At 43.4% G+C, this 23,379-nt stretch overlaps 2 long non-coding RNA genes across 2 annotated transcripts in view; both read left to right on the top strand.

Moving 5' to 3' along the window:
• The window catches only part of LOC148776419 (uncharacterized), a 166,986-nt gene extending 162,714 nt beyond the window's left edge, over window positions 1–4,272 (top strand). The window contains exons 3-4 of the long non-coding RNA XR_016038175.1: window positions 253–400; window positions 4,105–4,272. This is a non-coding gene — a long non-coding RNA (uncharacterized LOC148776419). The remainder of the gene's footprint in view (window positions 1–252; window positions 401–4,104) is intronic.
• A 3,763-nt stretch (window positions 4,273–8,035) lies between these two features.
• On the top strand, window positions 8,036–23,148 carry LOC129562919 (uncharacterized). Its single transcript, XR_008687278.2, has 4 exons — window positions 8,036–8,132; window positions 8,236–8,314; window positions 8,574–8,626; window positions 22,973–23,148. It is a non-coding gene; the product is annotated as an uncharacterized LOC129562919 (long non-coding RNA).
• Window positions 23,149–23,379: the final 231 nt, after the last annotated feature.

Below are 23,379 nucleotides of genomic sequence, written 5' to 3' on the forward strand. Positions count from 1 at the left end.
AAAATTGCCACTTTACCAGGTGGGTTCCAGCAATAATATTTTGAACAAGCTCCATCATGGAAATGGTCTCTGATTTTCATTTTCCATAGGGAAAGACGTCTAAGGCAAAAGCAATGTACGGTTGTTCTATCTCACTCACTCTATCCACGCCACTTGTTGGCTTATTCACTCCCCTTCTTCCTTTGTCTCTCTCCCTGTTCTTTCTTCTTTTTTTTTCTTCTCCTGTTCCCCACTCCCCCTTTTCCTTTTCAGCCACTCTCTCACCAGACGTTTCCTGCAAGATTTCCAGATGCCAAGCACTGGGCGAGACGCTGAAAGCAGCTTCAGAATCATCACGAGGGGCGTGAGAACCAGCACTTCTCCACCTCCCTGTGGGTGATGGCAGTTCTAAGGCAAAATGGTGACGTCAAGATTTCAAGACTTACTTCGCTTCATGGTGAAATACTGGCCTTGATACTGTTATTAGAGTTTCAAATCTTCAGAATTCATAAAATTTAAAACATCAGTGAAACAATATGTGCAGTACTTTTCAAAAGTATGCATTTATAAGCCTCTTTCAAAACATTAAGGAATTGTGTAAATTATTCAAGATATAAACATTAATATACAGTGTTAAGCTATTATAGACTAGAATAAAAATTAACAAAACATGGAAAATGAGCACTCATAAAGTGAGAATTTCATTAAATTTGAAAAAAGTACGTGAAATGCCATAGCATTAGTATTTGATTTTTTTAAAAGAGTGCAATTTTTAAAAACAAAGTGCTTCAGTGGTGTCATTGTTGAAGTGCCAATGTGTGTGTATGGTCTGTGTGTATGTATGTTGTAGGGGATGTATGCAGTACATGGTGAGTGTGTGTGTGTGTATACACATTGCATGCATACATGCATATAGGGTGTAGGGGATCTGTGTGCATGTGTGGTGAATAAGTGGACAACTATGAGGGCTGTATGTTCGTGGGTGAGGTGTGTGGTGTGTGTATGTAGTGTGTGTGGTGTGTAGGCATCTGGGGTGGGAGCTGGCAGAGACTGGCCAAGTTCTCTAACTCTACAGTTTGATTGTAGATCTTTCTCCACCAAATCTCAGCCATCTGTGATCAGAAGGCCATGTTCGTGCTCTGTTTATCCACATAGGGACAAACTGCCACAAGGCCAGCCAATACTAGTTGCTGAGACCAAAAAACTGATAGTGTCAACCTCCAAGTCATTTTGGAGCTGCCAGGTTCAGAGACAGTAGCCACCTGCCTTACTAGAAAGAAACCTCAAAGGATTCTGGGCAGCCCTGAGGAATGTCAGGGGACCAGACTAGGACGCATCTCAGAGGGGATCCAGTCCAGAGTTTGTCAACTTGAGGATTTCAAATTCTAGTGGGTAGTAAAATCAGTTTAGCGGATTGCAAAGAGCCTTTTCCTGAAAAAATAGAATAGAAAAGTGAATGAACTCATTTATAAAACAGAAACAGACTCACAGAGAACAAACTTACAGTTGCCAGCAGAGAAGGATGGGAGGAGGGGATCGTTAGGGAGTTTGGGATGGTCGTGTACACACTGCTATATTTAAAATGGATGACCAACAAGGACCTTCTGTATAGAACAGGGAACTCTGCTCAATGTTATGTGGCAGCCTGGAAGGGAGGGGAGATTGGGGGAGAATGGGTAATATATATGTACTGCTGAGTCCCTTTGCTGTCCACCTGAAACTATTACAACATGGCTAATTGGTAATACTCCAATATAAAATAAAAAGTTTTTTTTTAAAAAAGAAAAGCATACATTGCTCTAGTAAGGATAAGTACATATTATTGGAACTTTTGTTCAATTCTGGGTGTGGATGTGCTGAATTATAAGATTATTTGTTGTCATCAGTTGTAGTCACTTTACATTTTTATTTTATATTAAGAAAACAGAGGGTACCAAGGAAAGTGATGGGCCTCCTAAGGTCACTGCCACCAATGATGGGAGGAGAGTCTTTCCGTTACATGGCATGAGCTCGGGAGCCAACAGTGAGTCACTAGACACAACTTGGTAATGACTTCCCTCTTCCTTTAGTGGAAAATACCACTTTGATAGTCTTTTTCTGAAATATTATGGCTTCTCAAATTTTTTCAAACTTCCTAAAATTTCCAAATGAGAAAATTCAACAAGTCGGTTGTCAAGTTTCCCTACAACTTGGAAAATTCTAGAGTTCCATGACATTAAGGAGGTCAGAGAGAGTTTGTAGGTGACTCAGTGGTGGTCTGTGGGAAAAACCATTTTAATCTAGAGGCAGTTCATGTCAGTTCAAGTGTCCCCTCTGGGCAGATGGAATTTGATTCAAGTCACTGGACATCTTCCTCAGTTAAAATGCCCTACTTCACACTTATTTTGTTGTTGTTCAGTAGTTGAGTTGTGTCTGACTGTGACACCAGGCTCCTCTGTCCTCCAATATCTCTGAAAGTTTGCTCAAATTGGCTTCCCTGGTGGCTCAGATGGCAAAGAATCTACCAGCAATGTAGGAGACCCAGGTTGGGAAGATCCCCTGGAGAAGGGAATGGCTACCCACTCCAGTTTTCTTGCCTGGAGAAATAGATGGACAGGGGAGCCTGCGGGCTACAGTCCATGGGTTTGCAAAGAATCGGACATGACTGAACGACTAACACTTTTACTTTCACGCTATTTGTGGGGAGTCAAATGTGATCGTTAGATGTTCAGGAAAGCACAAGAGTGAGACAGAAGTTATTAACAGCGAGTTTCAATAGTATTTGGTCTGGTTTTTGCATCCCGTCTTGGAGCCAGTTTTCAGGGCCAGGTATGGACACCTAAGGCACTCTTCACCTACACAAGGTGACTTAAGGTGCTTCTCTTAATCTTGCAAGAATTACGTCCTGTGATTATTACATATTTAAAGAATTTTTCAGGTTATGGAAATGCAACAAGAAGATACTCCTGGGAACATCAAAATCAAAACAAAACCTGGGACTGGGTAAAACACTATGTCCTGACTTTTCCGTCACCCTGTCTGCTCACATAATAACCCCTGTGGCTGGAACTACCCTGCGTGGCTCTCCAATCTATATCCCAACCACTGTACCCCTCACTCAAGGAGTCCAGCCACACTGGTCTTCTCTCAGGTCTTCAGGCATCTCATGCTTCCTCTTTGCCTTGGTCCATGCAGTTCCTGCAGCCTGGAAAACTCCTCCGTCCATTTTCCTCTAAATATACTTGCTCAGCCTTCAGAGCTCAGCTGTTACTTTCTGGAGGCCAAGTTAGGACCTCTGTGCTAAATTGCCCCAGCACCAGAGGTCTTGGACTTGCCTTGAGGGAGTTTGGGTTGTCCTTTTACATTCTTCTGTGGAACTGTTGGATTAGCATTCCTTTCCTCAACTTACAAGCTCCAGGAGGGTAGGGGCTTTTCTGTCTCTCTGTCTCTCCCTCCCACTTTGTCCCCAGCACCAAGGAGAGTGTTTAGTGCATAGTTCAGTGCTCAGAAATGATGTGTTGAATAGATATGTGTGAGTCTATAGCCCACACACAGGAAGCACGTTTCATGCCCATTTCTAACCAAGGGCTGTGCTCATGGTTAGGTAACAGGTATTGAATGAGTAAGGCAGCTCTTGAGCAACTTAATGTTGTGACCAGAAGTGATTCTTCCAGAGAAAGTCTACCTCGATCGAAACCTCTTCATTGCAGGAAGGTTCTGTATTCTCAGTGGGCATACTTTGCATTTTCCCAAATAGCCATTTTAAATGCTGTAGTTTCTTCCTGCTGCCTTTTGGTCCCTCAGTAGCTGAAGGGAGAGGGAAGAAAGAGGCCCTTGTTTCTCCTCTTCATTTCTTATTCACTTCATACAGTGGAGATTCAGACCTGTTGGCATTGGTCTGACAAGTACGTCCCTGTGGCCTGGATTCATCATGCATCGAGGAAGAAGCATTTGGGTGACTGCCTATGGAATATTTAACAAACAACATTTGTGTAGCATTTCACAAAGCACCACTGCCAATGTTACTTAATTTAAACTCTACAATAATGTTAGTGAGATGTGTGCATGCTCAGTTGTTCAGTTGTGTCTGACTGCGACTCTGTGGACTGCAGCCCACCAAGCTCCTCTGTCCATGTTATTTCACAGGCAAGAATACTGCAGTGAGCTGCCATTACCTCCTCCAGGGGATCTCCCGTGCCAAGGGATCAATTCCGCGTCTCTTGCATCTCCTGCATTTACCACTAAGCCACCTGGGAAGCCCTAATGAGAAGATAGCATGTTTCAAATTTCACGGACAGTGAAACCCAAATATGTTAAGTGACCTGTTCAAGGTAACAGCAAGTATTTTGGAAAGCAGAACTCAAACCCAGCTCCCTCAATTCCAGTGTTTTATATTAATATACTGCTTTTGTACCCTGTTTCATAGGCTTGGTAATGTTTCATAATTACTCTCTATATTTTATAGCATTTCTTATTTTTCATATATGCTACCTTAATTCGTGTGATATAACAACTTCTTGAGATAGATGGGGCAAGTATTCATCGTATTTTTATTTTATTTTAATATTTATTTACTTGACTGCACCAAGGCTCCACTGCAGCATATGGGATCTAGTTCCCTGACCAGGGGTCAAACCTGGCTCCTACATTGGAAGTGTGGAGTCTTAGCCACTGGACACCAGGAAGTCCCCATCCTATTTTTATAGCAAATAAGCAGATCCATACTGGTTAAATGACACATCCTAGTAGAATGGCTTAGGTCAGATTTCATTTTCTGCTTTCTAGGTGACTGTCATAGAAGGGCTTCCAAAAGTGCTAATTCTTCAAACCTGTGACTCTGTTACCTTACACAGCAAAATGTAATTTTTCAATTGCAGATGTGATTAATTGAAGAATCTTGAGATACAGAGACTGTCCTGAATGATCTGGCTGACTCAAACATAATCACAAGGGACCTTACATGAGGAGGAGAGTCAGAATCAGAGAAAACTGTGATGGTGGAAGGAGACTCATAGACAGATTTGAAGGTTTCTATGCTGTCAGCTTTGAAGATAGAGAGAGGGACCACAAGTCAAGGAATGCAGGTGGCCTCTAAAAGAAACAAATACATCCAGAAGAAACAGATCCTGGGATTTCCCTGGCAGTCCTGTGGTTAAGACTCTGAGCATCCAATGTAGTAGATGCAGGTCTGGTTGGGGAGCTAAGATCCTGCATGCTGCATGGTGTGGCCAACAACAATGACAAAAGAAACAGATTCTACCTCTGTAAGGAACACAACCCTGCTCACACCTTGATTTTCGCATTCCTGACCTCCAGAACTGAAATAAAAAGGTGCTGTTTTAAGCTACTGCTGCTGCTGCTGCTAAGTCACTTCAGTCGTGTCCGACTCTGTGTGACCCCATAGACGGCAGCCCACCAGGCTCCCCCGTCCCAGGGATTCTCCAGGCAAGAACACTGGAGTGGGTTGCCATTTCCTTCTCCAATGTGTGAAAGTGAAAAGTGAAAGTGAAGTCGCTCAGTCGTGTCCGACTAGTAGCGACCCCATGGACTGCGGCCTACCAGGCTCCTCCGTCCATGGGATTTTCCAGGCAAGAGTACTGGAGTGGTTTGCCATTGCCTTCTCTGGTTTTAAGCTACTAAGTTGCAGTAATTTGTTACAGCAGAAATAGGACACCCTTCTAAACAATGATTGACTTCAGTAGGTAAGGAAAGGACCAGGCTATTCCTGATATATACTAAACCCCAGGCCTGGAGGGAAAGGCTGTGGCTGGTAAGAGACAGGACTTGGGATGCAGAGAGAGGTCTGCACATCTCTGCTATCTCAGAGATGGGAGGTCCTTGGTTCTTCCCTCTAAAGTCTTCTGAACATCTCTAGGACTTGGGGGGGAGGGGGGAATACCCAGACTCCTGGACCCAGCCTACCTCTCTGACCTCGTCTTGGTCCATCTCACTCTCGCTCACCACCTTGCGGAGACATGTATCTTCTTCCTGTTCTTAGAAGACTTGGCACTTCCTGTTTCCTCTGCTCAAAATACTCTCACCCCAGAATTTCACATGGCACCTTCTTATCACCTCCTCAGAGAGGGTGTAACTGACCACTTCTCCAAAATGGTATCCCCTTAGTCACTCTGAACTCTATAAACTACTTTTACTTGCATGATAAAATCCATAACTACCCAAGACTATCTTCTTTATTGTTCACTCATACTATGTGCACCCCTCACTAATGTGGACACTCCAGGAGGACTCTCTGGCTCACAGCTCTGTCCCAAGTGCCTGAGTATATTAACTGCTCAGTAAATGTTTGTTAACAGAATGAACAGACTAGGGGCAGCCTTACAGCATGAGCACCTGGCTTCTCAGGCTTCTCTTCCAGCCTTTAGGGAAGAGCTTCCGCTTAGACATGAGCATTGCAAGCCCTCAGACCATTTTCTCTCCAGGGTTCCTGGCTGCCTTTAGACATGGTCCTTGGTTCTTATCAAGAAACAGCAACTCCAGAGAGCCAGGACCCAGCCTGGCACTCACAGTGGGGCCATGGTGTTCTCCTGTTAAACGTAGTTCTGTCCATAGAACACCATCATCAGACAAGGCCACTCTGACCATGAGGGAGCAAAACAAAACAGGATTACTTCATAATCATGGCTCGACCCAGACAAAAAGAAGAACATTGTCTAAATCATATAAATCACTAAAGCTGCCCCCTTTCCTGGCTAATGTGAGTGGCTACCGTTTCTTTACTATTTATAGCTTTAGACATCTCATTTCTCCTTGTCTTCTAGGTAAGAATGATTAAGATATCCAATCACAGCATTCCTCTTGTTTCCTGATAACACCCAGTCCAGAGCAAGTCGCCCTTCTTCGCACATTCTCCCAAATCACCAAACCTGAGCCCAAATCATTTTTATATATTTTTAAAACTGAAATATAGTTGATTTACAATGTTGTGTTAATTTCCACTATACAGCAAAGTGATTCAGTTATATGTATATATATTTTTAGTGCTGTGATTCATGGGGTCGCGGAGAGTCGGACACGGCTGAGCAACTGAACTGAACTGATAATTCTTTTAATATTCTTTTCCATTATGGTTTATCTCAGGATATTGAATATAGTTCCCTGTGCTATATAGCAAGCCCTTACTGTTTGTCCATTCTATATATAATAGCTTACATCTCCTAACCCCAACTTCCCACTCCATCCTGCCCCCAACACCCTCCCCCCAGCAGCCACCAGTCTGTTATGTCTGTGGCTCAGTTTCTGTTTTATAGGTAGGTTCATTTGTGTCACATTTTAGATTCCACACATAAGTGATATCATATGATATTTGTCTTTCTCTTTCTGACTTATTTCACTCAGTATGATAATCTCTAGGTCATTCCATGTTGCTTCTGTAAGGTCTTTATCTTTTCCTCTTACTGAGATGCTCCATGGCTCCCCTGATGTGTGCCCTTTCTCACTGCACTTAGTCTGTGGACCCAGCATTGTTTGCCTCCAGGGATCCCTGTGCTCTCTGCCTGGAGGACACTTACGCTGTGGATTGGAAGGCAGGCCCAACTGTTTTGCCATCTTGGAGGGAGAAATACTAGTTGGGTCAGCTGGACAACTAGAACATCCTGAACCACTCTGCCCATGAAGCAATCATGCTGGCTGCAGAGTGGGTGAATATCTCTCAGCTTGCACAGGAGAGGTGCTGCCAAGTTCCTGGTGGAGCTGCTGCCTTCCAGACGCAGGGCATGAATGGGCTCAGCAGGTGCAGCTGTGGCCTGCCTGGCTCTCCTTGGGTGTGCCCCTGCCCAAGGCACAGCTCATCCCTGTTGCCCATCTATCCAAGTCAATCTCCTCAACGGAGGTTCAAAAGCCTCTCACACCTCCATTCTTTTCCCTGCCCATTCCCCATCTTAAGCTCTCCTTCCTGCCTGCATCAATTTCCTCACTGATTTCCTTCACCTTCCCACCGCTCCACCCCACTACCACAGCCTGCACATCAGCTGCAGATCTGTGCATTTGTGCTGCCTGGGGCCCTGACCTCTGCACTTCCTTCCCTCTTTTAAAGTCCTGCTCGATGATTAACTTGTCTCTTCTCCAAAGTCTTTTCGGTTGTGCCCAAGTGGCTACCCAAGTTTACAGCAGCTGCTCTCAACATTTACCAAGCAAGCTCAGGTTACAGTAGCTGGGTAGGTTGATTGATGGGTTTGGGGCAATCATGTGGACAGTGAGCATGTTTGATCTGGGTGGAGTGGTGGGAGTGAGATTCATGGCATCCATCTCCTCTTCTAGAGCTTAAACTCTACGAGGGCAGCAGTCACATCAGCAGACTTCTTTTTTGGACCATTTTCTAATACCTGAGTCCAAAATGGTAAGTGCCCAGTACCCCACAGGCTCTCAATGCTCCAGGAGAAGGCCGGTCAAGGAAGAGACTCTACGGGGTTGCAGGATGCTACCTGCCTCTCCCTCATCCCACCCCTAGGCCTACAGACGCCAGGAAGGGGTCAGAGGAGGCTTTTTATCAGGGATCCTTACTGACCATCCTGACAGGCCTAAGTTGTTTGCTCTTGACTCTGAGCTTCATGACTTGCTACCTACAAAACAATGATCCAGAATATTTTTATTTCTAGAGCTGGTCACTTTTCAGCCTGACTACTCCAGAGCCCAGCTGAGTCCGGCTCGGGTAAGTTAATTTCTGATGCCCTTCTCACCAACCAGCTCTTACAAACACATGATGACACTTTAAGAGCAAAGTCAAAGATACATCCAGGGCTTTCCTGGTGGCTCAGAGGTTAAAGCATCTGCCTCCAATGTGGGAGACCTGGATTCGATCCCTGGGTCGGGAAGATCCCCTGGAGAAGGAAATGGTAACCCACTCCAGTATTCTTGCCTGGAGAATCCCATGGACGGAGAAGCCGGGGTCTCAAAGAGTCGGACACGACTGAGCGACTTCACTCACTCAGGGATAAAAGATACCCTTCTGCCTTAATAAAACCAAGTTAATTTAAATGCAAGGTATTGGGAAATGTCCAAAATATGATGTTAATTGAAAAAAGTAAAGGTTGCAAAATAGTACATACACCATGAGCTCATTTACAAAATAGTCAGTGTGTTTTGATGTATAGAAGGAGTTACAAGAGGAATTCACTTTTAAGTTTTTATAAAGTCATATTTTATATTTTTAAAATCAGTAAAAAGATAAATAAAAATTTTTTAAAATAAGTTAAAAAACGGACTTGGGATAGAAACACTTGCTTTCATCATTGAATTACATTTTTAGTGTTGCCTCCAAAAATATGCAATTTTGCTTCACCATTAAAAGAATTCTGAGTGAGTGAGTGAAGTCACTCAGTTGTGTCCGACTCTTTGCAGCCCCGTGGACTGTAGCCCACCAGGCTTCTCCATCCATGAGATTCTCCAGGCAAGAATACTGGAGTGGGTTACCATTTCCTTCTCCAGGGGATCTTCCCAACCCAGGGATCAAACCTGGGTCTCCCGCATTGGAGGCAGACGCTTTAACCTCTGAGCCACTAGGGAAGCCCTAATTAATTGAGGTTTATATATATATATATCTTCAAGTTTTTATTATCTATCACTTGTATTATTCTTTCCCTTCTTTTAACATGTCAAGCACTTCAGATTTCTCACAAACTTCATACTGACACTGGCCTGGGGATAACTGAGAAGCAGGGACCATCCTACAACCCCTCAGAAAAACATTTTTCTTGGGGAAATGGTTTAGGGGCAATTATTTGGTGTATTCATTCAACATACATTATTGATGCTGCTGAGTACTGGGCCGTGCACTTGATGCCAGGGCTAAACAGTTGACAGAAAGGGATTACAATTTCAAGGAAACACTCTAGGCCATTGGGTTGCCCTGGACCCAGTGGCTTCCCCCAACTGCGGATCAGAATGTGGGTTGGAGAGTCAGGCTGCTTGGGTTTAGATCTCAGCACCACCTCCTAACAGCCTCAGGGCCACATGCCAGTTCGGGACTGGGTCAAATGCTAGTAACAATAACCGAAATTAACACAGGCCTAAATAAGATAAAAGTCTGTTTTGCCTTCTTTTAAACAAACAAGTCTGGAAGGAGCCAGTCTGAGGCTGGGACAGTAAGCATGGTCATCAGGGTTGCAAGCTCCTTCTGTCCTGCCATCTTTAGCTTGAGGCTTCCTTTCTCAAGGTCACAAGTTAGTGTTGGAGACTTAGCCATCAAATCTGTACTCTAGGAAAGAAGCAGGAAGCAGGAGGAAAGAGCAAGAAAAAGCCCATTTGACCAGCCTATACCCTTTTAAAAAACCTTTTTGGTGGTTTAACCCAATGACCTCTGCTTCCATTTTATGGCCCAGAGCTGCTGGCAAAGAAATCCAGAAGATGAAGATTTTGAACTGGCCATATTGCCTCCCCAAGATAGTCAGGGCTCTCTTCATTAAGTAATAAGAGGCTTTGCTGCTGCTGCTAAGTCACTTCAGTTGTGTCTGACTCTTTGTGACCCGATGGACTGTAGCCCACCAGACAGCTCTGTCCATGAGATTCTCCAGGCAAGAATGTTGGAGTGAGTTGCCATTTCCATCTCTAGGGGGTTTCCTGACCCAGGGATGGAACCTGCCTCTCCTGCATTAGCAGGCAGATTCTTTACCACTAGTGCCACCTGGGAAGTCCAAGAAGGGGCTTTAGATCCTGGTAACAAGTGGTCCCTGCCCCAGGGTAATAATATTGCCCACTTTCTCAAGTACAGGGGTAGTGAATAAAATAATAAGTGTAAAGTCCTCAAAGGTCACCTCCCTTAAAACCTTCCTCAGATAAAGTTGGTCATTTTTAAGTCAGGGATTCAATGGCACATTCTTTTAAATTCTAACACTGGTTGATGTTTATTGTAACTTTACTTTGACTGTGGCTCTCACCCCTGGGAATTAAGGTCAGGGGTGAGGCCTTAGTCACTTCTGTACCTAGAGTGTCAGCACACTGTGGAGTCTCATAACTTTTTGTGAAATAAAAGAAGTTCCCTTCCTTATTTCCTTGATGTAACTTCCTGAATCAATTTTATTTCTAAATCCAAATACCCTCCAGGCTCTAAGCCATCATCTTTGAAAAGTCACTTTCAGGCTTTGGTCTCCTCAGGCCTGAAACAGGGTAGAAAGAGCCATAGCACTGGCCTCAGATATATCTGCTGTGTGACATTAGGAAAGCTGCTTAACCTTTCTGAATTTTAGTTTCTACTGAGAAGTAGGAATAATATTAGTGCATTTGTGTGTGTATGTGACACAAGGATTAAATGAAAGCACGTACCTGGAATAGACCAGCACCCAGTAGACATAAGCATCTTTGGTTTTTTTATTTTGTTTCTCTCCTGTCTAGAGCTAAACCAGCAATTTAAAAAGAGCAACACTTTTTGAGCACTTTCTGTATTCCACGTGCTACTGTGAGGTAGGTACTATGATAATCGCCTCATCTTACAGATGAGGATACTGAGGTTCAGGAAGTCACCCAGCTAGAGAACGGAGGCAGAGGCAGAGAAGTCTGGCTCCACACCTTATGCTTCTATCCATCAGACCATACTGCTGGTTCTTGTTGCATTTGGCAACATTCAGCTTCAGTGTGTCCCCCATCAGCTCTTCCAACATTGAGTCACTGACAATATTTCTGGGTACCCCAGAGCCCACATCAGTCTGGAGGCAGGCCAGGAGGGTTCTGGGTCAGTTTACACACAGGACTGATTTCCTCAGCTAAAAGTTTCCACCAAACCCTGGAAGCTGCTCATACTCCTCAGAGAGCATTAGGAAAGTAGTTTCAGAGAACAGGATGACCTCAGACCAGTCATCATTATAAGTAACAGGCACCCCTACCTCCTGAAAATCCAGCCTGTGAAAAACAGCAAGCTTATAAAAATAAGATCAGTGTATTGCACGGGAGGGATGATGTGCATTCTGTAAAGATCATTCACTTTATAAAGTATGGTCCTTCAGGCTTTCTTTCTTTAGCAATCTTTCCTATGAACTTACAGTGATTTAATTTTTTTAAAATTCCATTTATGTGAAATGTTACAGGGACACAGCTATTAAGCCAAGTGAGATACACCCACAGGATTCTGTGATCTTGCTATTACTTGGAAATTGCCATGAACTTTTCCTTATCTGACCCTTTCCCTTGTGTTTTTCTCTTCCAAATTCTCCTCTGAGGAGGTAGGTTTTGTATCCAATTATAAGAACATCCTTGAAAATCACTCAATTATCAGAGTAGAAAGAAGTTAATTTTGGCTATGCTGGGGAGCTCCCATCAACCAATACTATCTTTTCCCAGCACTGGAAAATTACAAAGTTTCTTTCCCTGGTGTTTGAAAACCTGCGGAGTCTCTGGGAGCTGTAGTTAAGGATCTGGCTGCCAGCCAGTAACAGTGGGACGGGGTAAAGTGCTCATGGAACTCAGAGGCTGGTGAAGAAAGAGAGTCCAGAGCTGGCCACCCAAAGCCAGGCTGGGCCCCGTTGCTCTCAGACGAGCTGCCCTCGTGCAGCCTCCAGCGAGGATTAACGATGCTCCTTTCTGACCAGAATGTCAGTGATGGGGTGTGAAATCACTGACAAAAAAGCAGAAAGCAAGGAGGAGGAGGGGCCATGAGTGGGGATGAGCATCTATAAACCTTGGAGAGAAAAGTGAAGCGTATACTTTCATTACATTTTCAGGTTAAAACCATACCTAATAAACAGAAGCTATGGGTTGCCAGGGACTAGAGCCTACTCAAACATCACCGGCCTGAATCGAAAAAGAGGAACCCCAGCATTTTGTAATTTTTAGGAGTGGCCTTCTAGAGAAAACTAGAGCTGGCTGCAAGTTCACATTTCAGAAAAACCTGGCCTGGTGAAGCCTCTCCTGACTCATGCTTATGGGCTAGAGCTCATATCTGTTGCTCAAAAATGTTGACATTTCCTAGTAAAGTATCAAAATGTGGAAAGGGGACTCAGGGCAGCTCAGAAACCCCCTGCAGGCTCTTCTCCACAATCCTGCACTTATTTCTTTTTAACATGATCTGACTAGGGTGAGGCTAGCAGGGACTTGGTATTTAAGGAGGCCCTCACTCTCGGGCTTGTGCAAGGACAAGGTCAGCCCTGAGAGGGAGAGCCTCCTTAAATCCTACTACCCACCCCGTCCCCCGACCCCACACCTCACTTGCCTCACTCTCCTCCCAGTCCTGCCTTTCAACCCTGACACTCAGCAACCCCCCCCATTCAGTAACCCCCCAATTCTAAGTCACTTGGTTTGAGACAAGGCGGAGGTAGTTTTAAAAGCTCCTTAGGTGATTCTAATGTACAACCAGGATGGAGAACGAGAGAATAAGAGAACATGATGGGTGGCAAATTGAAAGAATCCAACTCAAAGACAGGAATCGACCTTGACTTTATCCTTTCCTGGTATGTTAACTGGAGAAAAACTTAACCAAATTCATTTTGGTTAAGTCTGTGCACTATATTAGAGGGTCAAAGAGGGTTCTGTATAGGACTGCCTGACAAAACCCAAGACAGTTAACCTGAATTTTAGAGAAATAAATAATTTTTTAGACTTACCTGAAATTCACATTCAACTAAGCATCCTGAACTTTTGTTTGCTAAATCTGGTGGCCCTCATTCTGTATGACACGCTGAAGTATTGTTGTGTAGAGCAGCATGTCCTGGTTTGTATTACAGAACACAAGTTGCAGTAGAAATAATATGTATTATTATATCAAGAAAAAATTTTCTAGTGAAATAAATATGGCAAACACTGGGTTAAACCAAGATAACCAGGCTTTCCGACTATAACTTCTCAGAGCCTTTAATATACAAACACACACCGTGACTCCTCCAGATGAAGACTTACAGAGTTCTCAAACTTTCACAGCCTGGGGGAACATCTTACAGAACTATTGTTTCAGCAAACTTAATGTGGAAAACACTGAGAGGTGAGGTGTGGCTGAAGGGTTTTAGCACCTAAGTGACAGTCAGGCTAATGATTAAAATACTTTTAGAAGTATCCATTTGAGAGGCAACCCAGATAGAAAGCTATATTGGTTTGCTAGGGTTTGCCATAATGAACATCATAGACTTGGTGGCTTAAACAACAGATTTTCTCACAGTTCTGGAGGCTAGAAGCTTGAGATCAAGGTATCAGCAGGGTTGGTGTTCTGAAGCCTTTTTCCTTGGCTTGGAGACGGCCACCATCTCCCTCTGTCTTCACAGGGGTCTACCCTCTGTGCCTGTCTGTGTTCTCATCTCCTTTTCTTATGGGAACACCAGTCATACTGGATCACTAGGGGCCACTGATATGACCCCAGTTTACCTCAATTACCTCTTTGAAGGCCCTATCTCCAAATACAGTCACATTCTGCAGTATTGTGTGTTAAGACTTCAGTGTATAAATTTGGGGGCGGGGACAAAATTCAACCCATAACAGAAGCTTTTAGAATGACCTATCGGAAGATGATGAGGTTGCAAATTAAGGTAGTGGCAGTGTGGATCCAGAGAAGGGATTGGATCCTAGAAATATCATACAGTCAGGACTGTAAGGATGGGGGAATTAAATAGATGTGGTGAAGGCGCAAAAAGAAAGCCTGGGGTCAAGTCAGAGTAACCCTCAAATATATTTATTTCCATTTCTTCACTGCTCCTGAGTTTAAAATAGAATCTTTCAAGTAACACAAATTCACATACATAATGCAGTGTTAGATTAAATTCATTTCAGGGACAGAAGCATGATGACACAGTTATTAAATATTTCCCATTTATTTCCAAAAACGTTCACTAGTGTTTGTATTGGGATGACTGACTAAGCTCTGTATCATCTTTCTCCACCTTTGTAAAGAACACTGAGCATTATGGGAATGTTTGACTTACCTGTACCAGATTCATTTTGCTCTAGTGGGTGGAGTTCTGGTGGTTTCCAAGGAGAACAAAAGCTTGATGAAGCGTAACTGCTTGGATAGACATGGCTCCCATGGGGGCTGTGGTCCTTGGGCTCTTTAAGATACATTGAGGACCAGGCCATGTCTGGCCTTCAACCTGAGAATTAGTCAGAAAAGTCAAAAGGTTCTGGGAAGTCAAAAAGTCAAAAGTCAAATTTTGATAGTCTGAAAAACTCACTGGGTGGTATGGACAGATGAAAAAGAGGCCAAAAGACATGTTCAAGGGTGACCTTCAGTTCTTTAAAACAAGCTGCTGCTGCTGCTAAGTCACTTCAGTCGTTTCCGACTCTGTGTGACCCCATAGACGGCAGCCCACCAGACTCTACCGTCCCTGGGATTCTCCAGGCAAGAACACTGGAGTGGATTGCCATTTCCTTCTTGCATTCCTTCCTTTCAATGCATGAAAGTGAAAAGTGAAAGGGAAGTTGCTCAGTCGTGTCTGACTCTTCGTGATCCCATGGACTGTAGCCTACCAGGCTCCTCCGTCCATGGGATTTTCCAGGCAAGAGTACTGGAGTGGGTTGCCATTGACTTCTCCGTAAAACAAGCTAATTCCACTCAAAAAAGGAACTCTTGCCATTTCTGGAGGCAGGGATTAAGGACCCACAAGTCAATGCCCTCTGAGCACCAGCCATTGGGTTCACTTCCAGGCTCATTTGGCCTGGGCAGAAGAACACAAAAAATTGGATGGCTTTGGTATGAAAGGGGTTTCTTGCTAACACTCTGAAAATCTGCCAGAGTCACCACAAGCTAGGACCCATCTTTGCTGAGGTGTACAGAATTCTTGTTGATACAAGTGTTCTTTAAGTTAACAGCAATAAATGCTTTCTGGTTTAACTTTTAAAAGAATCAGCTGGGAGAACTAGGATTCTTTTTCTCCTTTGTTTCTTGAGGATGAATGCATTTCTTAGCTTTTTGGCCTCTACCAATTAAATAAGGGTGCTGGCCAAAATGCAAGCATTGCCTGTAATCTTTGTCTCTTTTGAGTCTTTAATCTTTTCATGGCTTCTTGTTCTCAGCCTACACTTGTAGTCTACCTCATTCCAAAGATTTCCCTTGTCCAGTCACCTCAAAGTATTAATATTCTGCCTTGTTATAGAGTTGGAGAGTTGCCCTGCACTCTTTATTGAAGTCATCACTACTTGAAAAGCAGGAAGTAGTTCTGTGACTCTCCCATGGCTCCCAGCTCATACCTTGATTACGGCAAATACTCAACTGGTTGTCCTGAATCCGATGCAGAGCCTCTGCCACTAACTCCTCTATACCCAACACTCAAAAATCACTCATATGCCCTACTGTTGATACATTTTCTCCTTATATCTAATTGAAATCAATGACACAATTTAATTTCGTACTCCATTGGTAGTATGTCTCTTGTAAAATGGCCATCCTCTTCTTTGCATCCATGCTCCTTTGCAATGTGGCTTTCCATCTCTTCCTATCAAGGGATGGAATCCACTTTCCCACCCTTTGACAATGGATTGACCATGTAACCAGCTCTGGCCAATAAGTCACAGCAGAAGTGATGTTGTGTCCTCCCTAAGCCTAGCTCTAAAGAGGTTTTGTGAGTTTTTGTTCTCTCTCTTAGAACTCTGCTCGGCTACCAGTGAACAAGCTTGAGTGAGCCTGTTAGGTAGTGAATGACCACATGGCCAAGTCAGTCCTGTCACCCCTGTTGGCATTAGCTGAAACCAGTTAATCCCCAGGTGCAAAGCTCCTTAGCTGACCTCTAGCTGACCACTGATGCATGAAAGAACTTAGCAAAGACCAGAAGAATGTATAGCTGATCCACCCTAAATTTCTGATATGCAGAATCATAACTTAAATAAATAGTTACTGTTTTAATCCACTGAGATTTGGGATGGTTTGTCCCACAGAAATACTCCATCCACAATGTTCAAATGTTTGAAGAGTGTAAGGAACTTCCAAGTCAATCATATGGCTCCACAGACATGCTTTGATACAATTTTGGTGTTAAACTCATAGTAATAAGAGAGAAAGCAGAAAACAAAAACTGTATCGCTGGCTCATGGATAAACATCTCCACAACCATAAGTCTACAATGACCCAGAAATAAAAGTAGGGTGAGGTCACTGCTTAGTGTCTGCAGAATAAAGAGAATTAAAGAGTTCCACCTGAGGCAGGGAATAAAAGGCAGTTTACTGCTTGAAGCCAGGAGTTGGTGGGGGTAAATAAAGCCTCACTTTTGCCCACTCATGAAAGGCCTAAACATAATTGCCAGGTATTACCATTCTAATCAGGCATTCTCTCCATCCAACCCTGCCTCCCCTATTGACTTTGCTAAAACCAACGTTCAGTTCTCAGCCCCCCAGATTAAAAAAAGAGAAGCGTCTTCATACTTTAAGATGGATAGAGAAAGCCCATGCCCACCAGACAGACTGAAGTAAAACAGCACAGCATTAGCAGTAAAGAAATTTAGCTCAGAAATTTCCAGAGAGGAAATACTTATTATCTTATCTAGAAAGAAGTGACAATTGCATTGACAGTAGATTTCTTATCACAAGAACAGAGTTTTAAAAAAAATTGTTTAAAAATATTAAAGAATGGTATGTGGCTCAGCTGGTAAAGAATCCACCTGCAATGTGGGAGACCTGGGTTCTATCCCTGGATTGGGAAGATCCCCTGGAGATCTGTATTCTGGCCTGGAGAATTCCATGGATCATACAGTCCATGGGGTCCAAAGAGGTGGACACAACTGGGCAATTTTCACTTTCACTCACAAAGAAAAGTGAGCCTAAATCATAAATATAAGAAATAATGATGAAATAGAAATTAATTACATTATCAATAAGTTTAATTAATTATTGACCATAAGGGTATATATATTAACCTTTTTTTTTAATATTTGAAAGGGGAAAATTCAAGCTCCACACAGCAATACTAAGATGGAAAGAAATGCCACGTTTAATCTATGATGCCTGTGCAATAGTGAAGAGGATGCATAACTTTAGCTTTTGCTTAAAAAAAGTTCAGGGTTAAATAGGTATGTTTTAAAAATTAAAGGAAACCACTGAAATCAGTAAGTAAATTTTTATTTATTAAAATACTGTAAGTAATGGAAACCTTGTTAGTACAGTAGAAGATAGAAAAGGAGATATTTCCAAAACTTAAAAAATTATGGTAAGGAGAAACCCCAAAAAAAGGAAGCAGAAATTCAAATACATCACAACAAATTGTATTGTGACATACTTGAATATATCACTGGGCTTCTCTTGTGGTTCAGATAGTAAAGAATCCATCTGCAACGTGGGAGACCTAGGTTCAATCCCTGTGTTGGGAAGATCTGGAGAAAGGCATGGCAACCCACTTCAGTATTCTTGCCTGGAGAATCTCCATGGACAGAGCCTGGCAGGCTACAGTCCATGGGGTCACAAAGAGTCAGACACGACTGAACGACTAAGTACAGTACAGTAAAGGTTATCACAGTGAATTAAAAAAAAAAATCCAGCTATATGCCGCTTATGGGAGAACAAACTAAAACAACACTGAAAGAAAAAGTGTGAATATAAATGAACTAGAAAGATGTACCACATAACAATGATAAAGAGAAACCTGGCTCGTTTATGTCAGACTAACTAGAACTTAAAGACTCTTGAGAGTCCCTTGGACTGCAAGGAGATCCAATCAGTCCATTCTAAAGGAGATCAATCCTGAGTGTTCATTGGAAGGACTGATGCTAAAGCTGAAACTCCAATACTTTGGCCACCTCATGCAACAAGTTGACTCACTGGAAAAGACTCTGATGCTGGGAAGGATTGGGGGCGGGAGGAGAAGGGGACGACAGAGAATGAGATGGCTGGATGGCATCACCGACTCGATGGACATGAGTTTGAGTGAACTCCGGGAGTTGGTGATGGACAGGGAGGCCTGGCGTGCTGTGATTCATGGGGTCGCAAAGAGTTGGACATGACTGAGCGACTGAACTAAACTAGAACTTAAGGCAAAAACACCACATAACAGAAGGAGCAATCCACCAAGATGTAGTACTCATGAACCTGGAGGTACCTAACAGCATAACTCTGCAAACCACGCTTAAAGGAGAGTTTCTTTTTTTAAATTGAGTTATCTTTAATTGAAGGATAGTTGCTTTACAATATTGTGTTGGTTTCTGTCATACATCAACATGAATCAGTCATAGGTACACATGTGCTCCCTCCCTTTTAAACCTCCCTCCCATCTCCTACCCCATCCCACCTGTCTAGGTTGTTACCAAGCTCTGGTTTGAGTTCCCTGAATCATAGAGCGAACTCCCACTGGCGATGTCTCTTACATATGGTAATGTAACTCTCCATGCTACTCTCTCCATTGGCTGCACCCTCCCCCCCCTCCGCCACCGCCTGTACTCAGAAGTCTGTCCTCTATGTCTGTGTCTCCACGGCTGCCCTGCAAATAGGTTCATCAGTACCGTCTTTCTAGATCCCATATAGATGCGTTAATATCCAATATTTGTTTTTCTCTTTCTGACTCACTTCACTCTGTATAATAGGCTCTAGGTTCATCCGCCTCATTAGAACTGACTCAAATGCTTCTAAAGGAGCCTTTATTTTAAAATAGAAATAGTGTCTTTTAAGGAGGATAGTGATTTGCCAGACACCATTTCCTTCTAAAGGTTTTCTGTTTCACTGATTGGATAAAACAAAAACCTGCTGTGTGAGAAAACTGCATGTTCTGCAAATGAGCACAGTAGACCATGATGCCTGTCGTGTATGAAATAGCATCTCACGGTTGCCAGCATCATTCGTTAGGAACTGCCTTGGGGATAAACACAGACCAGTGACTCAACAGTGATGTCACACAATTATTTTAAATAAATGAACCAAAAAGGCAACTTGTGCCACATTCCAATTAGGTCATAACATTTAAGGTTTGACCCTTGGATTTCTCTAAGCCTTTTATAATACTTTGTTTGGGCTCCTTTCTCCATGTGCCATAATTCAAAACAGGGGAACCCAAGCTCCTTTTAAATGTTTCCTGAGAAATCTATCTGCCTCTTAACTTCAGAAGAGCGCTGAAGTGTCAACACATGGCTGAGAGATTGTTTCCAGACGCTTGGCATGACGCGGAGGAGAAGCGCGGGAATATGTGGTAGTGTGGGGTTGCTGAGAGGAAGTGTGAGGGGGGAGGGAGAGCGGAGAGAAGAGGGAGGAGACGGCCAGTGTGCCATTTTCAGAGGAGCTTTACAGACGATTCGTGAAGTCTACCAGCCCTACCAGGTGGCGCTACTGATAAAGAACCCACCTGCCAAGGCAGGAGACATAAGAGACTTGAGTTCGATTCCTGGGTGGGAAAGAGTTCCCTGGAGAAGGGCATGGCAACCCACTGCAGTATTCTTGCCTGGACAATCCCATGGACAGAGAAGCCTGGTCGCAGAGAGTCAGATAGGACGGAAGCAACTTAGCAAGCCTGCATCCCAGCCCTACAAGTCCACAAGGTCTCTCTCACCAGACAAAACTTTTTGGTGAATAAGGGTAAAGTTTTAGACTGAGGGCTTTGGAAATGTTCCACGGTGGAGAGTAATTGCCAGAGATGCAAGAGGAGGATGCAGGTTCAAGACATGTGTTGTCACTGCTTTCTTGGTTGGTAGATTATGGAGGGTCTGCTGGGGTTGGCTATCTGAATGGTTTAGGGACCTTACTCATTTTCCAGCAGGTTCACTTTGGGTGCGTTGTTTGGGACACCACTCTCTCTGGCCCACCAACAGCTCATGGTTTGGTCCTGCTTTGTCTGATAAAGTCATAGCAACCTTTGGGTTGATGGCACTCACAGCATCTTGATAGCCAGAAAGAGACTTAGCAAATGCTGCCACTTCTAACAGCACAGTTTAGGTTTTCAGTAAATTCCCTACCTCTTCCTTTTATGCCAGAGTCTGTCTGTTTTTATTAAAATTACTTCAGAAGACAGAACATAGGACCAATCCTGGAAGTTCACATTTCATTACTGGTGAGTGTTGAGGGTTAGGAACAACTTGAAGATTTCTAAGCTGTCCCTGAGTATCATCATGTCCTGGGAGATGACCATGCTATGGGATTTCAGCCCTGATCATATTTCACCTGACCACACCCCCATCACAGCTGTTCACTACAGAAAGACTTTCCAGACTGGTTCGGCTAAGCTGAGAATTTCTAATCTACCAGACAAAAGTGTGAGGCCCTCTCCTAAACCCTGCTCTCTGACAGTTACTAGCTTTGAAGAAAAAAAGAAGAAAAATAGGATTAGATGAAAATAAATATTTCATAGGAGCACTCAGTGAGGGTTCTGGTGGAATTTTTCAGGTCATAGATAATGCTAGAAGATAGCAATGTTCAACTTTTTTCTATTAGCCCAAATTTTATAAAGTTGCTCCAAATGCTAAATAATAATTATAATAGAGCCTGTCTCTACTCCTCCCTCCACCAAAGGGTTTCATTGAACACCAGCTGAAACCTCCAACTAAAAATGAGACTCAGAGAAATTGAGAGCCATAGCCCAGGCATGCCAGATAACTGGTGACAGCACTGGGACCAGAGCCCTTTCACCCACAGAAGCATTTACTCATTGCCTAGAACTCACTGCATCATGAAAAATGGATGGCAGAGACTAGTCTCTGCCCCCAGTAATTTTCAGTGTGAGAAAGAGAGAGTCAGCACACACACACACACACAAATGTTTTCTTCAGCCCTCCAAATATGGGCAGCCAGGCTGAAACTCTTTAAGGCATTTATATTAATATGCAATAGATTATGCCTCCAGGAATTGTATGACTTCTCCTCCACCCCAACATGAGGCCCAGGCCATAGAGACAGTAAAGCAAGAAAGCAAACAAAGCAGAGATGCAGGTTTGTGTATTCCTGGGAACCCAGGGATGAATCCCATGATTGTGTCAGCCTTCTCCACTCTGGCCAGGACTTAAATTAGGCATGCCATCACATTGTTTGGCAAGGACTTTGTTTTTTTTTTTTCCCCCAGGGGGGTTAGGGAGAAAGGATAAGAAAACCCTACTTCACATAACAGCATGGTTATATTAATAAACTATTTTAAAACTTGTCACTGTTCACCCACATACTGCAAATTAAATAAGTTTCACAACAACTCTATGAGAGCATAAGACCAGTATTCTCCTTAATTTATAAAGAAAGAGGAGAAGGAGGTCATGTGGTTTCCCCAAGGCTGTTCCATCAGTTGGTGACAGATGGGATGATCAGTGACTGAGGGAAAAACACTCTTTTTTTTTTTCATCAGACTCTAGACTGGGTTCAGACTCTGCCCTTTAGTAAACACGTCACAGACCCAAACAGAGGAGCTGTTCTAATTTGGAGGAACAAAGCAGGGAAGACGTTCCAATGGCACATGAGTCAGAAAAGAAAAAAAAAAAAATTAGATGATAACAGACATCATAGAATTTCCTCTGGCCCCTGTGTTCTTTGGAATTGTGTGTAGATGATTTATGTCCAAATGTAACTATGCATTTGGTGGATGAGTTCTGGCACCATAGATGGATGTATCCTCTAGAACCTCTATTAGCTGATTGAAACTACACTTTTCTATGAAGAACTTTATATCCATGTAACTCACCTCCGAAATGAGGCTGAAGAAACACCTCAGACATGAAGAGTGGGCTCTAGCAGGAGAGAACTGCGGCAGTGCCAAAGCCGGCTCAGGAGTGAGAGGGCTAATTTGCAGCTGTCAGGACAGATCAGCTCACGGAGTGAGAAATGGGATGATGGGAGGGAGCTTTGTCTGCAAGGACAAAGTTGGACACGTAGGTCCAATTTTTTAAGCTGCTTCTCTTCCGGGGAAAACCACCCATAAAACCCCAAATGCCTTGAAACCTTTCCTGATCGAGGTAGAATGCACAGGAGTCATCTCTAATTTCAGTGGCATTACTGGGGCCTGAAATATCCACACTCACAAGTTCTGAAATAAAACAGGTTTTTCAGTGGCTTGTTTGGGCTCTCCCATAATTCCTTTAAAATGCAGAAGATGAGTAACCCTGGGTTCTTTTCTGCACAGAGGGCTGGGGAAAGGCCCAGACACAAGCTGCCAACAGTGTAAAATCTGTCAAGTAAATCTAGTGAATAAGTGATTACTTTTCAGGTCAAAACCTGTCGAAGATTAAGATGTCTTTCCAGCAACCCAAGGGTTGTTCCCAGGCCTGTTTCAACTGTACCAGGAGCTTCAGGAGCTGGCAATGTGGGACAACCAACGAGAAAGCTATCATCATCCACAAAGGATGGGCGTGGTTTTCAAATAAAGAATCACTTTCTAGTCAAAGGGAGCTTCTTACCACTCTAGAAGGTAATCCTGGGGACTGAATCTTAGAATAAACATGAGCATCAACGAAAAAAAATGTCTGGGGAACACACATTCTTTCTTTCTCCTTCTAAGTGCTCCATATTACAAGGTCCTGACAATATTCCTGAGGGGCACATCTGCCTGGGGTACAGGGAACTAGAAAGCTGGCCTTGGTATGGTAGCTGACTAGTCCACTGACCTTGGGGTAA

The sequence above is a fragment of the Moschus berezovskii genome, chromosome 9 (genome assembly GCF_049115385.1).
Source record: "Moschus berezovskii isolate FMDL1 chromosome 9, NW_MosBer_1.0, whole genome shotgun sequence".
NCBI lineage: Eukaryota > Metazoa > Chordata > Mammalia > Artiodactyla > Moschidae > Moschus > Moschus berezovskii.